This window comes from Mytilus trossulus, chromosome 3 (genome assembly GCF_036588685.1).
Source record: "Mytilus trossulus isolate FHL-02 chromosome 3, PNRI_Mtr1.1.1.hap1, whole genome shotgun sequence".
NCBI lineage: Eukaryota > Metazoa > Mollusca > Bivalvia > Mytilida > Mytilidae > Mytilus > Mytilus trossulus.
In genome coordinates, this window is record NC_086375.1 from 64,548,358 (window position 1) to 64,562,184 (window position 13,827).

The 13,827-nt window shown below is 30.4% G+C and overlaps 1 protein-coding gene across 1 annotated transcript in view; it reads right to left on the minus strand.

The window, feature by feature from the left end:
- The window catches only part of LOC134712112 (uncharacterized), a 33,589-nt gene that overhangs the window by 19,207 nt on the left and 555 nt on the right, over positions 1 to 13,827 (minus strand). The gene's annotated exons all lie outside the window — the stretch shown is intronic.

Genomic DNA, 13,827 nt, shown 5'->3' on the forward strand with positions numbered 1-13,827 from the left:
GTATCAGTACATTTTTGTGCTATTTTAATAAGAAACTTTTATATTTTACTTCATTTCCTCATGAAATTAATATATTAATAACAAAAAGAGATTTAACTATAATATTGCAAATTTCAAGCTTCCATGTAAACTATTGAATCGGTGTATATTTCTATCTGAAATGAATGTTCCGAGAACACAACCCATAATCCGACAACTTTCAACAGAATTGTAAACTCGACTTCAAATAGGATAATGGCTTTGATTGAAAATGCTCATGTTATTCAATTTTATCTTTAATACCAAATTTAGCCTCAATTGAAGTTTTAAGTCATTTTCAAATGATTTTCATTTAGTTTCAAGTTAAGAAACAGTTGAATATACAATGCTTAGAAAAGGGGAGACAGAGGGGCCGGGCATTATGTCACAAATGTTTGGGCCATAACGAGGAGTTGGGGCACCATGAATAATACAAAATAGTGTTATTACAGTCTAAAGTTACGCACATGAAGTTGATGGGCTGTTACTAAGTATTAGTCTGACAGATTTTTTGCTAAAATTAAACCTAGTGTGTGATAATTTTGGGGAAATTAGCCAATTAACTTTCCAAAGGTTATATAAGGGTGTTTGAAACATGAAAATGGCCAGAAAATTCATATGTATGATTTTGGTAAAGGTTGTTTAGTAACTATAGTAAAAATTAATGACTGGATTAACATAGAAACTGTCCAAAATATGAATGCAACGAAGTCCTTATAGCATGGTGAATGTATCAAACAGACCAATCTTTAAATATAGAAGGGACGAAAGATATCGAACTACGTGCTTTTATTTGCCGTTGTGAAATATGTCTTGTAATTTCCACAGTTGTAACAATAGAGAAATAATGTACAAAAGATTACAAAACATATACCGTATCTCGACAAACTTAATGTATTTTTTTACATAAATCAGGTCGTTGGGTTTCTCTATTGAATTGTTTTGTGAATTGTCCATGCTTGTTTGTTTAATAATAGTATTTGGAATTCCCTTTTTTTATACGATCATTTGAAATTTAAAAAGGTACTCCCGTGAATGCAGAATTCCGTATGGTATCTTCAAAATACAAAATGTATATATGTATACATGTGTTCATAAGAAGCTTGTTTGGCATTTGCAAAAAAACACATGTTATCCGTTTCTATTAATCTTTGAAAAGAATTTATTGTCGAATTTTGCTAATATGTGTTATAAGTCTGTTTCTTTACTCTAAAATATTATAAGGGCATCGTGAAAAGCTCCTTTATCGTTACATCTACTGAAAAAAATTCTAAGCGTGTTTATGAAATCTTACACTATAACAACTATGTATTATCAAAAACCTTTATTATTACTGAACTAGTACATAGGCAAGCTGTACCACGCCTTCGGGTGCGACATTTTCTCTATGTAATGATACATCCATTGGTGGACGTCGGCTGTTTTCTACTCTTTGGTCGGGTTGTTGTCACATTCCCCATTTCCATTCTCAATTTTATTTATATCAATAATTGTCCATTGTATTTGTGGTTGTTTCCAAAACTTCGTCTTGATGTCAATCTTTCTATTTACAAATCATTATTTTAACTTGAAATAAATAGCATGGCAATATGCTGCAAACGTGTCTAGGTTTTTTATGTTATATAACGATGACATTAAATATTTAAGGCGAATCCTTTACTTGTTTCGTAAATACTTTTGCAATTCAAATTCTTCGGTTTAAAGGAAACTGAAAGTGCAATTTTTACAGGGAAATGTAGCAGTATTAATGCTGGAAATAGGTAAGTATTTTATACATACTCAGTGATAATATAAAGAGAGAGATATAAAAATTGAAGCTTATTTTTAGTTAAACAGTTTATATTTATAGATGCGGACCCAGGATTATATCAAGTTTTTGACACTGGTGTTTGTTTTAATTGAAGCTGCTTAAAAAACTTCGACCAAAGATATGACAACAACGACAACAATCCCTATCATAATGATCATAATGCCATCATCTTCTTATTACTATTATCTTCAAAAAATACATTACCATCTACAAAAAAAATAATTCAAGTAAAAATGTCATGATTTTTTCATTAATTCATCAAGAGTTTAAGTAAGAAAGAAAGATTCCAATAGACTATTTAATAAATTTTACACTTACCGAAACATCTTTTGTTTCCACAAATATTACTATATAAAGAATATGGTTTCCAGGATAATTTTTTTTCAAAAAAATTGCAAGTAAGTAAAAGTTTTTGATTAACAACACCATGTGCTCTCCTGAGTTATTAAAAGACAGTATTTAATATAAAGATATGTATGTAAAAATTCGCGAAAAAAAATCATAAACAAGTGACTTTAAAGGTTTTCTATAAACGTTTGAAGCAACAGATTGTCAAGTTTTGATATGTTCTGTTCCATAAATAAAAATATGTTAAACATTGGAAATTTATCGGGAAAATCAAATTCAGTAATCATATAAATACTCAATAATTACAAGAAGATGTGGTATGATTGCCAATAAGACAACTCTTCACAAGAGACAAAATGACACAGAAATTAACAACCAAATGTCACTTTACGGCCTTCAACAATGAGTAAAGCATATATGCACAGTCAGTTATAATCGCTTTAATATATATGATACCTCCTGCAGATCATAATTTTTCGACTGCTGTTGCATGCAAATACCAGTTGTTCATCATGGTAGTACAACAGATATTATACGGTGCAAACATTTTTCGTAAATATTAATGTTGTTTCCAATGCGTTCAAGATAAAAAAAAATGTCAGGCAATTTTCGTTTTTAGTTTTCCTCAAAAGCCATAATATTATAATGTCAAAAAACTAACACATAGGTCCGACAATTTTCAAAAAAAGATGGCATTACGGAAATTAAGATTGAAAATGCATTTATCAGTTGGTTTGACATACGTTTGTGTGCAGTGCATGGTGCTAAGTATTGCTAAAACTTTAAAACAGGGATAGAAAAATAATGCACTGGTAGAGAGTTTACACAAATTTCATTTTACATAAGGGGTGTGTAATGGAAAAAGACCGGGTTTATAAGATGGTATTCTATAAAGAGGAAACTAGTTTAATTAGGAAATGTCCTTCAAATCTAATTTATGATTCTACTGTTGTTCAATCAACCAACTATTCAACAGAGTTCAACTGAACTTGAATAGGCGTATTCAACTAAACCACACCGTACGCAAAAGTGAGAACAATCCACACCTTATTGTTGGCTATAGAAGACCCCGACATGAACAGTGTATTTAACCATTCAAAAGAGAAAACAAAACAATTGACAAATTACAAATATGGAGGACATGAAAAACCAACGTCAACTACTGGCGATTAAGGTCTCAAGCTTTTATTAATGACTTGAATAAATGTTTAATGCATTCAAATATACTTTAAACACAAGTGGTCCTTTTCATTAAACACTTTCTTGAGTTGTTTGCCAACCAATGTATATCTAAGTAACAATACCAGTTGTATATTTGATGTTTGGTAGATCTTCCGTTGATTTTTAAAGAGATTCTAAGTATATTTCTTAAAAATTGGTCACACTTGTCACATTTGTTCAGAACCCCCTTGAATAATCAGATATTTTTGTAATGGTAACAGCCATATTTGATGTCGGTTTTGTCATCAACCCCATAGTTCAAGATGACAATCATAAATGTATGATATCATAAAATTTGTTAACGTAAATATTACATGTAGATGTACAAGAAATTAATATATATCATATCTTAAAAGTCTCTCATTAATCTTTCTAGATTTGTGCATAAATTGCTTATGGCTTTATTGTTTTTTTTTGTATTCTAATATGTGAATCTTGTTACATGTTTGAATGTGATGACACGGAAATTAAATTTAAATCTGAATCCGTTTTTTTCAGTAAAAAAAAATGATTGCTTAGTATCAATTTTTAATTTTGTTTTTGGTAAGGTTGCTGCCATGTTTGATGATGGTTGGAAAGAAAATATGAAATTATGATATATCCAAAGTACAATTGCAATTTCCTTCACATGACTTACAGAATTGTTTGTAAAATTTGAGAAAAAAATATAATAAACGGTAGCATCCCTTTATGAATGCTGTTTGAGGCATAATATCTGATAAAAAATTAACAATAACAATATAACAAGGTCTAATGATCAACTTTAAGTACAAGTCCCATCAAACAATATATTGTATGTGCCTCTTTTCTCGTTTTTTTTATATAGATAGCTAGGACCGTTGGTTTGCCTGTTTGAATTGTTTTACACTAGTCAATTTGGAAAACCTTTATAGCTTTTTGTTCAGTGTGAGCCAAGGCTCCGTGTTGAAGGCCGTACTTTGAATTATGATTGTTTACTACTAACAGTTAACCATTGTGACATTGAAGGAGAGTTGTCTCGTATAGGCACTCAATCCACATCTTCATATTTCTATATAGGTTGAAAGCTTGTTTTACATTGTTGACTATCATCTTTCTCGCAAAATTGTGACCGTTATGTGTCTTTGGTACTGTTTTGTTATTGTGTAAGAGACTATTGCAAACTTAGTTGTACTATCAAACCTATTAAAAGGTCAATGTAAACGTTATAATGTGTATTTACTCTATGTCCATGTTTGCCAATGTCACAGGCAACAACACATGGAAGCTTTTAACTACCTTGACTGGCTTTACAGCCCTTTCACGGTCAGGGTAATAGACAGGTTAAATATCTTAATTATGGCACCCTAACGGAGTTTGGGTGACATATTGTTATTCTTCGTTTCTTTTTTTCTTATTTTTTTCTTATTTTTTTTAATATTATTTTTCTTCCACTTTTTTGTCCAGGCAATTTCTCGTAACTGTATGGACCAATGCTAATGGAACTTAACAATAATGTTAACCACCATGTGCAGATTTGCAAATAAGGGTTGGCACCACCAAGATGGCTGCCGTTACCATGGAAACTGGTAAAATGCGAAAAATTTCAAAATTTTCAAAATGCTCCAATCTTTCTAAAACTTTACAAAAATGTTAATAGGCATGTGTAAATCTGGTCTTTGACTTTGGAATTTTTAAAATGGCTGCTGTTATCCTGGCAATAGGGGAAGGGTGCCATCCGTTATTACTAGCAATTACAAATCTAGTTATATATACGATTGTGTTGCGTACCGGACATTTTTTATATTAAAAAAATGGATGATGTTCATGGGCAAACATTCTTGTTTTCAGTAACATTGGTGACACTGATTGATGGAGAATAAGTTAAGCCACATTTCAGTACAGTTTTGTCAGGAAAGTGATCATTCTATATCAGTGTTAGAACGCAAAATTTGGAAAAGAAATTATGTTGTATTCTTTCTAGAAGAACGACAGTCATATAAATCGCAATCCTATATTTTCCCTCTACAACTGAGTCGGTGCCGCTGCTAGACCACTAGTCTCCAAAGGTGGTGGTATGGTTTAAATAATAAATATATGAACTGTAAATTCAAATGCATAACTTCTATTTGAATAATGAGCATGTTTTATGTTTTGTGCTTAATATTTTTCGTATTTTTTTTTATTTTTGAGTATAATTGTGGTAAGTCAAACAATCATATTAACCTCAAATCTTTTGCTATCCATGTTACAATGTTTCACTACAATTTTGTCTCCCCTAACCTTTGGTCTCGACTAATCCTAGTGAAGGTTATTACAGAAGCAGGTGCGCGCGTCGTTCGCACTTTAATATATATCTTTGATTTATAAAGAACGATATTTGAGACGTATCTGCACACGAGCACATGAAGCCACCAGTTAGAGTAAATCATTAACATATAATTCAGTCAAACAACAAGCAATAGACTTACGCTTATATTTTACAGACCGTTAATGTGCCTAATCACACAACGTTCTATTGGCAAAGGAATATAAAACATAGAAATTGTCCTGCAACAGATCTTCGAATGCTTCTCCGGCGAAATTTACAGCCATACTTCGTTGAAATGTCACAAATTAAAGGACAATTTTCATCAGAACCTTTATTTTTATTTTGAAATGTGTGGTTGGTTAACTTTTTCGTTTCAATCCAAATTCTCGTAAAGCTTATATATATAGAGTATGATGGCTTCTAGATCTTTAATAGTAGCAACAGGTTTCGAACACTTGTTGTTCAGCTATTAATTATGTGTAAATTTATGGTTGAAATATTTCCTGAATGTGTGACTTGGCGTATCGGTAAACCACCAGATCACAGCCAAATAAAATCCATGATTATAATTATTTCCCTTTGTACATGTAGTCTTTAAAAAGTACATGTAGTCGTAGGTGTATCCATCGATTCGCTATTTAGCATAACATTTTTATACTAGTTTTTTTATGTACAATATCGCATATAGTTTAACAGTTTAGGGATTTCAGAAATATTTTGAAATTTATATATAACAACACACCATTTCAATAAGGACGATGCGGCATTTCCTATCATTATTTTGTGTATATGTTTTGTGTTATGTCAAATGTTGATATGAATCAAACAAAAGAAATGCACAGAAGAAAGAGTTCTGGTCCCCATTACCAGTGTTTGAAAAGCACTTTAAGATATCAGGAATGTGACAGGAATAATTTAACAGCTTTAAAAAAATGTTATCACATCTGAAATGTGAATATAAATTGGTATAGTTTCGAATTATGAGCAATCTTTGTCCTTATGTCCAAAACACAGGACTTTTCTCAGACCCCCTTTACATACCTTAAATATAGGGGGAACTGAGACAGGTGCCTGTGGTCCCAAAATCATACATGTAGTTTTTTCTGTTCATTCATGTGTATTTCTATTGAGGATGTTAGAGTTAGTATCACATATTTGATAGTCTTTGTTGAACTTAAATGTCTAGACTCGGATCTGTTTAGAGATTGTTGTATACGGTCATAAGGTGAGGGTTCTTAGTCATAGTTGAAGACCGCTTTATCACCTATACACTTCTTTTAGGGCTAAATAAATTGTGTTGTTTGATTGCTGCCTATTATGTGTACCTTACTGTTCATTCATATACCAGTAATTCATTGGATACAAATATCAACGAATGCATGAAAGCACCTCTCGTTTGATCTAAAAGACATTTAATGTCTTCCTTGTATATCCTTTTTTAATTGTTAAAGGTCGTATATGTTCAAGCACATTTATGCAGCTGCTGTCATCTCATTGCAACTTAATAAAAAAAAATCTTCGTATGGAAATTACAAATTTCAAATACAATTTTTATCAAAATGCAGATAAGAAATAAATAAATTTATGAGCATTTACGTTGTCCCTAATATATAAGTGTACACATTTATACAACACTCCCTATCAATCAAAAATATATATCATTATATATATATAAATAACTGAATTCAATCCAGTAAATAAGTAATTAGAATAAAAATTCAACATACACTTATTATGTAAAGTATGCGAATTTTCGCGCAAATTTTACTGGGTCGAAAATTTTGGAACGTCTTTAGAAATCCGTTTTATTTGTTCGTTTACATTGATATAACTTATAAGAAAGGGACATTATCAATTTCTCCTACACACAAGTTTCACGCACGAACCAAAATCTTAATTTTGTTAAAACCCACTAGGTTTTGAATAGTAAACGGAGACTTGATCATTCCATTGGCTATTTCTTATAAAGTGTTTTACATTTTGTTATTTTGTCAACCCTAGACCAATTATAGCTTACTACAGCGAAATGAAAATGTTTTGAATTTATCTCAATTTGAAAGAAAAGTTAATTTTGATTTTGTTTAAAATGATCTTTCCTATAATTATTTTTTTGTGTGTGTGGGGGTACTCAAACAATGATGCAGAAATATACAAAAAAGGACAACTTGCAATAAACTTTAAGACATTTTTACTTGGTTAAAAGTTAAAAAAAAATGTTAGAAACTTAAAATTCCACCCATGAAGTTGTGATATTGTGAATGTTAGTAAAAATCAAACAACTTCTTAAACATGGACCTAGAGTAGTGTAAAATAAATTCAAAGTTAATCGGCCCTACAGTTTTATTCCTCTTATTTTATTTTACACCCAAAATTTTTACTTATATTTCATTTAAAGAAAACGTTTAAAAATATTTCCATCCTACACAGAAAAGTGTGGATTTAATAAATTTGGGTTTGAGATCCCATATTTTAACAAAATTATTTTTAAGTGTCCATTTAGCTTTTTCGCTAAATTAATGGGACAAAAGTCTCTTGTTGAACATATATATTTTGTTTGCCAAGCCTCTTTTCAGTGTAAAAGACGAAAAGAAATAGACATGGGAGACATTTATTTTCTACTTTTTGTGTTCTGGTTACATTTCCTGTCTATTTAGAAGTTGTTTGTGGGGATCTACATGGTCTAGAAATACGTCAGTCGTTCTATAACCAGTTTCAGAACATATCGTAATGTTCCCAAGTTGTACAGGAACTTCCAGTGAATAAATAGTAGAATAGGAATACAATAAAAGTATGAACTTAGGTTATTGTCAAAATAGTTTCCTAGAATAACTTTTTGTTTAAAAGCTCTAATATACTTCTTAGAAGTGGGACGGTTTGACAGCGGAATAAACACCCAATATGGACGATTGATGGAGCATGCACGAAAAATATAAACGTTTATTTTTTCAAATCTTGCGATACGTATTTCAGGGTTTAACTACATCTGAATATTCTTATAAATCAAAGTAAATCAATATTTTGTGATATACAAGATTTGATGATCTTTGATTGTACAGGAATAAAAAAAAAAGCAAATTGGTTCTTACTGTATTTATTTCCTATCACTAAATTATTTCTATATGCATAGCCATCTGGTCAATAGAGTTTTCAACATAGTTAATCGTATACTAAGTTGTAATTGATTTTTGTACACAGTCCTATCTCTACTCCTCCCCCTTTTCAGTCTCCCCGTAGCAAAAGCGCAAGGCAGATTAACTCATGCTATATATATAAAGGAAAAGTGTGAGAGTTTTCCTTAACCTCTGTCGCGTTTACTATGCGTCTAAATATATGCATTAATGGGAAACGTAGACGGGGAGTGCTTCATGAAAATGCTATTATCCTCTCATGAATTGTTTTCATGGCTGTTTTCTTCCTCGCATTAAACTTTACGAGGTTCAATGTTAGTCTTCTTCTGTAGTCATAATCAATATCTACTCTTATTTTGTTCTTCTGTTTTCTAAAGGACAATCTTACTGACTTTTGATTTAATGCAATCAACAATATTCCATTTAATTCTTGCGACAATTTCAAAATGCATGATATGGCAGGCAGTATCGTGTGCTCTTGGTTTAATATTTTATATATTTTGCATGATTTTGTATCATTGTTATCTTTTTATATCACAATCTAACATAACTGCATAGACGACATATGGGATTTGTAGTTGTTTAGGAAAATAACGGACGGACAGAAGTGAAATCCAAACTATATCTTTCTTCAAAAAAATATCACCATCCATGTATATACGAGGATTTCTCTAACATAATAAATATATTTATATTAATTAAAGTTAATAGGTAGATAAACAATCTTTAAGATGATCTAAGATGTTTTCAGACAAACAAAATTATTTAGAAACACGTGCAAAAATCGCATTTATTTGGCTGACCTGATATTCTTGGAACATAAAGGGTATCTGTAACTCGAAAACACTTCAAGTTTGTACTAAATACATAAACTGGACCAAAACCTAATTTCGTAGAACGATAATATAAACCTATTTGCAAAAGAATACCTTACCATAAAATTTGCTTTACATGCTATAAATCAGTACGTATTGTATTGATATCTATATTCGTGTATAATACACACGTATGTCAATGACATAAATGTTTTGTAAAACAAAAAGTTTAATCTTAAAACAAAGAAATATGTGCATTGTATCTGCACAATATTAAGTGTATACAACAGCTGATTGAAATTGTTTTTGGTTGTCACACATGCTATATTTAGGTGAAATTCTTAACAATACATTTAAAGTTGCATTGCAAAGACTTGGTCAGTTTATGTTATTTTTGTATTTGTCATGATGCATTATAAAAATAAGAAAAAAAATAGATGTGGGAGTCAACTCTCCACCGGAGACCAAATGACATAGAAGTAAACAATAACCGTCCCCGTTAGGTCTAACACAATGATCACTTGAAACCAATATCGCGGTAAGCTATAAAAGCCACACAAATGTAAAACAATTTAAATGAGAAAAATAACGACCTGATTTGTGTATAATACAAAACAATAAAAGAAAAACAAATCAAAACAAATGTGTTACACAGCAACAAACTTACTAAAACTACTATTTGACATGCTCCTCAACCTTGGACAGGATTTCACTATTCACTATTCATAATAACCGGTGATTCAGCTGATTTTATCATAATGGTTTTTTTCGAAGATGATTTTAAGCAAGTCTACATTTTGTTACATGAAAACTTATCTGAAATTAAAAAAATAACGACAAAAAATGGCTGCGATTTATAAATACTGTCAACCATTTCCTTGAAAGAGATATTTATAAAATTCTACAGAATAAGAACAATTATTTCTGAACAAAGTTTGGCAATTTAAAATGACTGAGAATTATATCCAAAATATCAGTGATTTAAAAAAAAAAAAAAAAACAGTACGTAATTAAAAAATTCCACACCATGTAATGACATAAACAAATAAAGGTTTGTCACTTTCAAATAAATAAAAAAAAAACGCGTCCCATTTTTCATTAATTTTCTGATTTATTACATGTTTTACCTCTAGAGGTTCTGGATATTAAAATATGACTTTAAATTATAATTTTGATATTCATGAAAAAATGTTAAGAATAATTTATATATTATGTATTTGGGATATAATTTTATATTATTGTCATTGAACATCGTGATCGTAATTCAATATGCTGACATTCTTACATATATTCACAGTTCTACTTAAATATTGTGGAACAAATCGAAAACGTTTATATGGGTTTTTTTTGTTTTTTTTCCTTTAAATCTGTCTATCATCATAATCCTGTCTTCCAAGGTTTTTTCAAAACTTTGGGACAAAACGTTTCATTAAAATTGAGAATAAGAATTGTTATTTTAATTTGTGTTCTTCAATCAATTATCAAATATGAGCATGAAGTTTTTTTTTTGCAAATACGTTTTTATTGCACTGCAATTGAAAAATTTATCAGAAGACAATTACATATTTGAATTATGGTTTGTTATTTTCTTTTTAATTTCTGTCCTTCATTTTGCCAACATAAACTATCAGAAAACAATAATATATATTTGAATTATAGTTTGATAATTTCTTATTTTAATTTCTGTCCTACATTTTGCCAACCTAAACTTGCTTGTCGTCCTAGTATCGATTATATATAGATGTGCATTACATCAATATGTTATACTTGTAGGATAATTCGTTATAAGTCACTGAACTTCTTAAACTTATCATAAAAAGTACAAAATCACATTTAAAATAACAATGCATTTCATAATATATCTATATATCAATGATCAGCATTAAAATATATTCAGCTGCTTTTGTTTAAACTTGTACAGGAAATTCATCTCGGTTTTATTCGGTGAATAGATCATGTATAAAGATATAAAAGATCGTAAGTAAAAGAAGAGCATAAAACAACTAAATGGTAGATGGAACGAAATCCGGTCCCTGGATTGGCATAGAATGCTCTTGCAATAGTCCGCAATACTACTCCGGCTAAAGTGTCGCCTTGTCTTTCAGGGACGGAGTGAGAGTTTTTGTTAAGGTGGAAATCCCTGCTTTTGTAAATTTATTATTATTTTAGAATCATTAGGTATTGCTGGACACTTTTTCATATTGGCCTTTATTCTAAATTATTTACTTTTGTTTTATTGTTACACAACATTTCTGCTGAATATGTTTAATCTTCATATAAACCTAAAATACATCATGTATTTCTTTATATATTAATGTGCATAGCTTTTATATAATATAACTATTTAATTATTCAGACAATAGTCCAGAATCGTTTCCTAAAATGTAAACAAATGTGTACATAGAAAATCTCCGTTTGATTGAAAATTGAAAACTGTCTTCCCATGCATGATATCTCGGGACATTTTATACAGACGTAATAATACAACCAATACGATTTCATATATATGCAGTGGCTGATAAAACTCGTAATATCTAACTAACATATCATATTTTTCAACTAAATTATATCTCAATATAATAATTAATTCATTTTGAACGGAAAACTCTTTCTGTACGAGCCATCAATTAACAACACCCACCCATGTACACCCTTGGTAACACGCTAAAAAGAATGCGCCACAACAAATTCCCACAATGCAAATACTACTGCACAACACTTGTACAAATATCAACTGTAAACAAATACACAAACTCTATAAATAAAAAAATCGTTTCGTGTTTACAATCCTTTTCTAAAAACCCAATACACAAATGTCCTTGTACATTTACTCCAATTGACCATAATTGATATATTTTTAACGTTCTATACGTTTTTAATAAATAGATAATGTGTAAATGAATAAAATTTTCACAATGTAGGTAAATAATCTTCCCTGTCTGCGTTTACCATATGAACACTATACATGTATGTATATATGCACATTTGTGCAGTGAAGGTAAACTTTAACCTAGAAAATTGTGCAGCGTCACATGAATAATGTTAGTGACATGCATTGGTGTAGTCTAACATGCAGACATAAGATATCATAGGGCAGACGTTTGAGGCTCAATTGGAGGTGTCTCTTTGGACCTTTTCGCACTAGCGAATATATGATATATCGATAAGCGATGAATAGTCATTTTTAAATATCATCCATATTTATTGAGACAGCTCTATCATTTCTGAAATATGTCTTTGATATCTCTTAAAGGAAAAAATATATACGTGTGTAACAAATGGGGGTCGGGCAAACATTCTATTATATTTCGAAGATTCTATTATGCATTAGAGTTCATACTTCACACGTTTAAGTTATTGATATTTATTAGCTAATTCATCTGAGAGATCAAGAAGGTGTGAACTTAAATATCTACTTTTAAGATCTCAATCTTGCTTCAGATGGAGAATCTGACATAATGAGAAAACTTGAGTTACTACGAAACTTTTGAATGAATCCTGTGTGGATGTAAATATAGTTTTAGATTTTTAGGATTGCACCTAATCCAAGCAAACAAGAAAATACCTCACCATACAATTGCAAGTTTCAGTTTGATATAAATCAGAATATATTGGATTTATTTCAATTGTAAACGTTGTTTAGATTCTAGTCCTCTGGTCTCTTGGGCCAGTGGTGGAAAGTTGTCTCATTGGCCATCATACCACATCTCCCAAGACCTTCTTTTTATAAGAACAGAAACTGTCACAGACGAGTTTAGGTGTCTCAGAATGTCATGACAAAAAGAGACCAATTGGTGAATTATCATATAGCAACTTTTCTGTATAACTAGCATATAATAATAAAGACAGGGGTAGCCAGTCAGGAAAATTTAAGAAAATGGCGTCTTCGAATTTAAGGCTGGTTAAATTCAATCTTTTCTATGACTATATTTAAGTGGGGATGGCAAATATGTGAAGAATTGGTACATTTTGATATTAATTTCACTAAAGGGAGAACATGGCATATAGTAAATTGTCTATATTTGTGATGAGGGTTGGTTTTAATTCAAGTTGCACACAGGCTACTTTCTGTTTTAATATTTCATCTTATGTGGTTTTATCCATATATTTTCTTTACCAATTCATATATACTCCACTCACACATTCATTACACTTATGGTTCGACTGTTAATTACTTTTTTTTATTTATACATTGTAAATCTTTGAAAAAAAACTAAC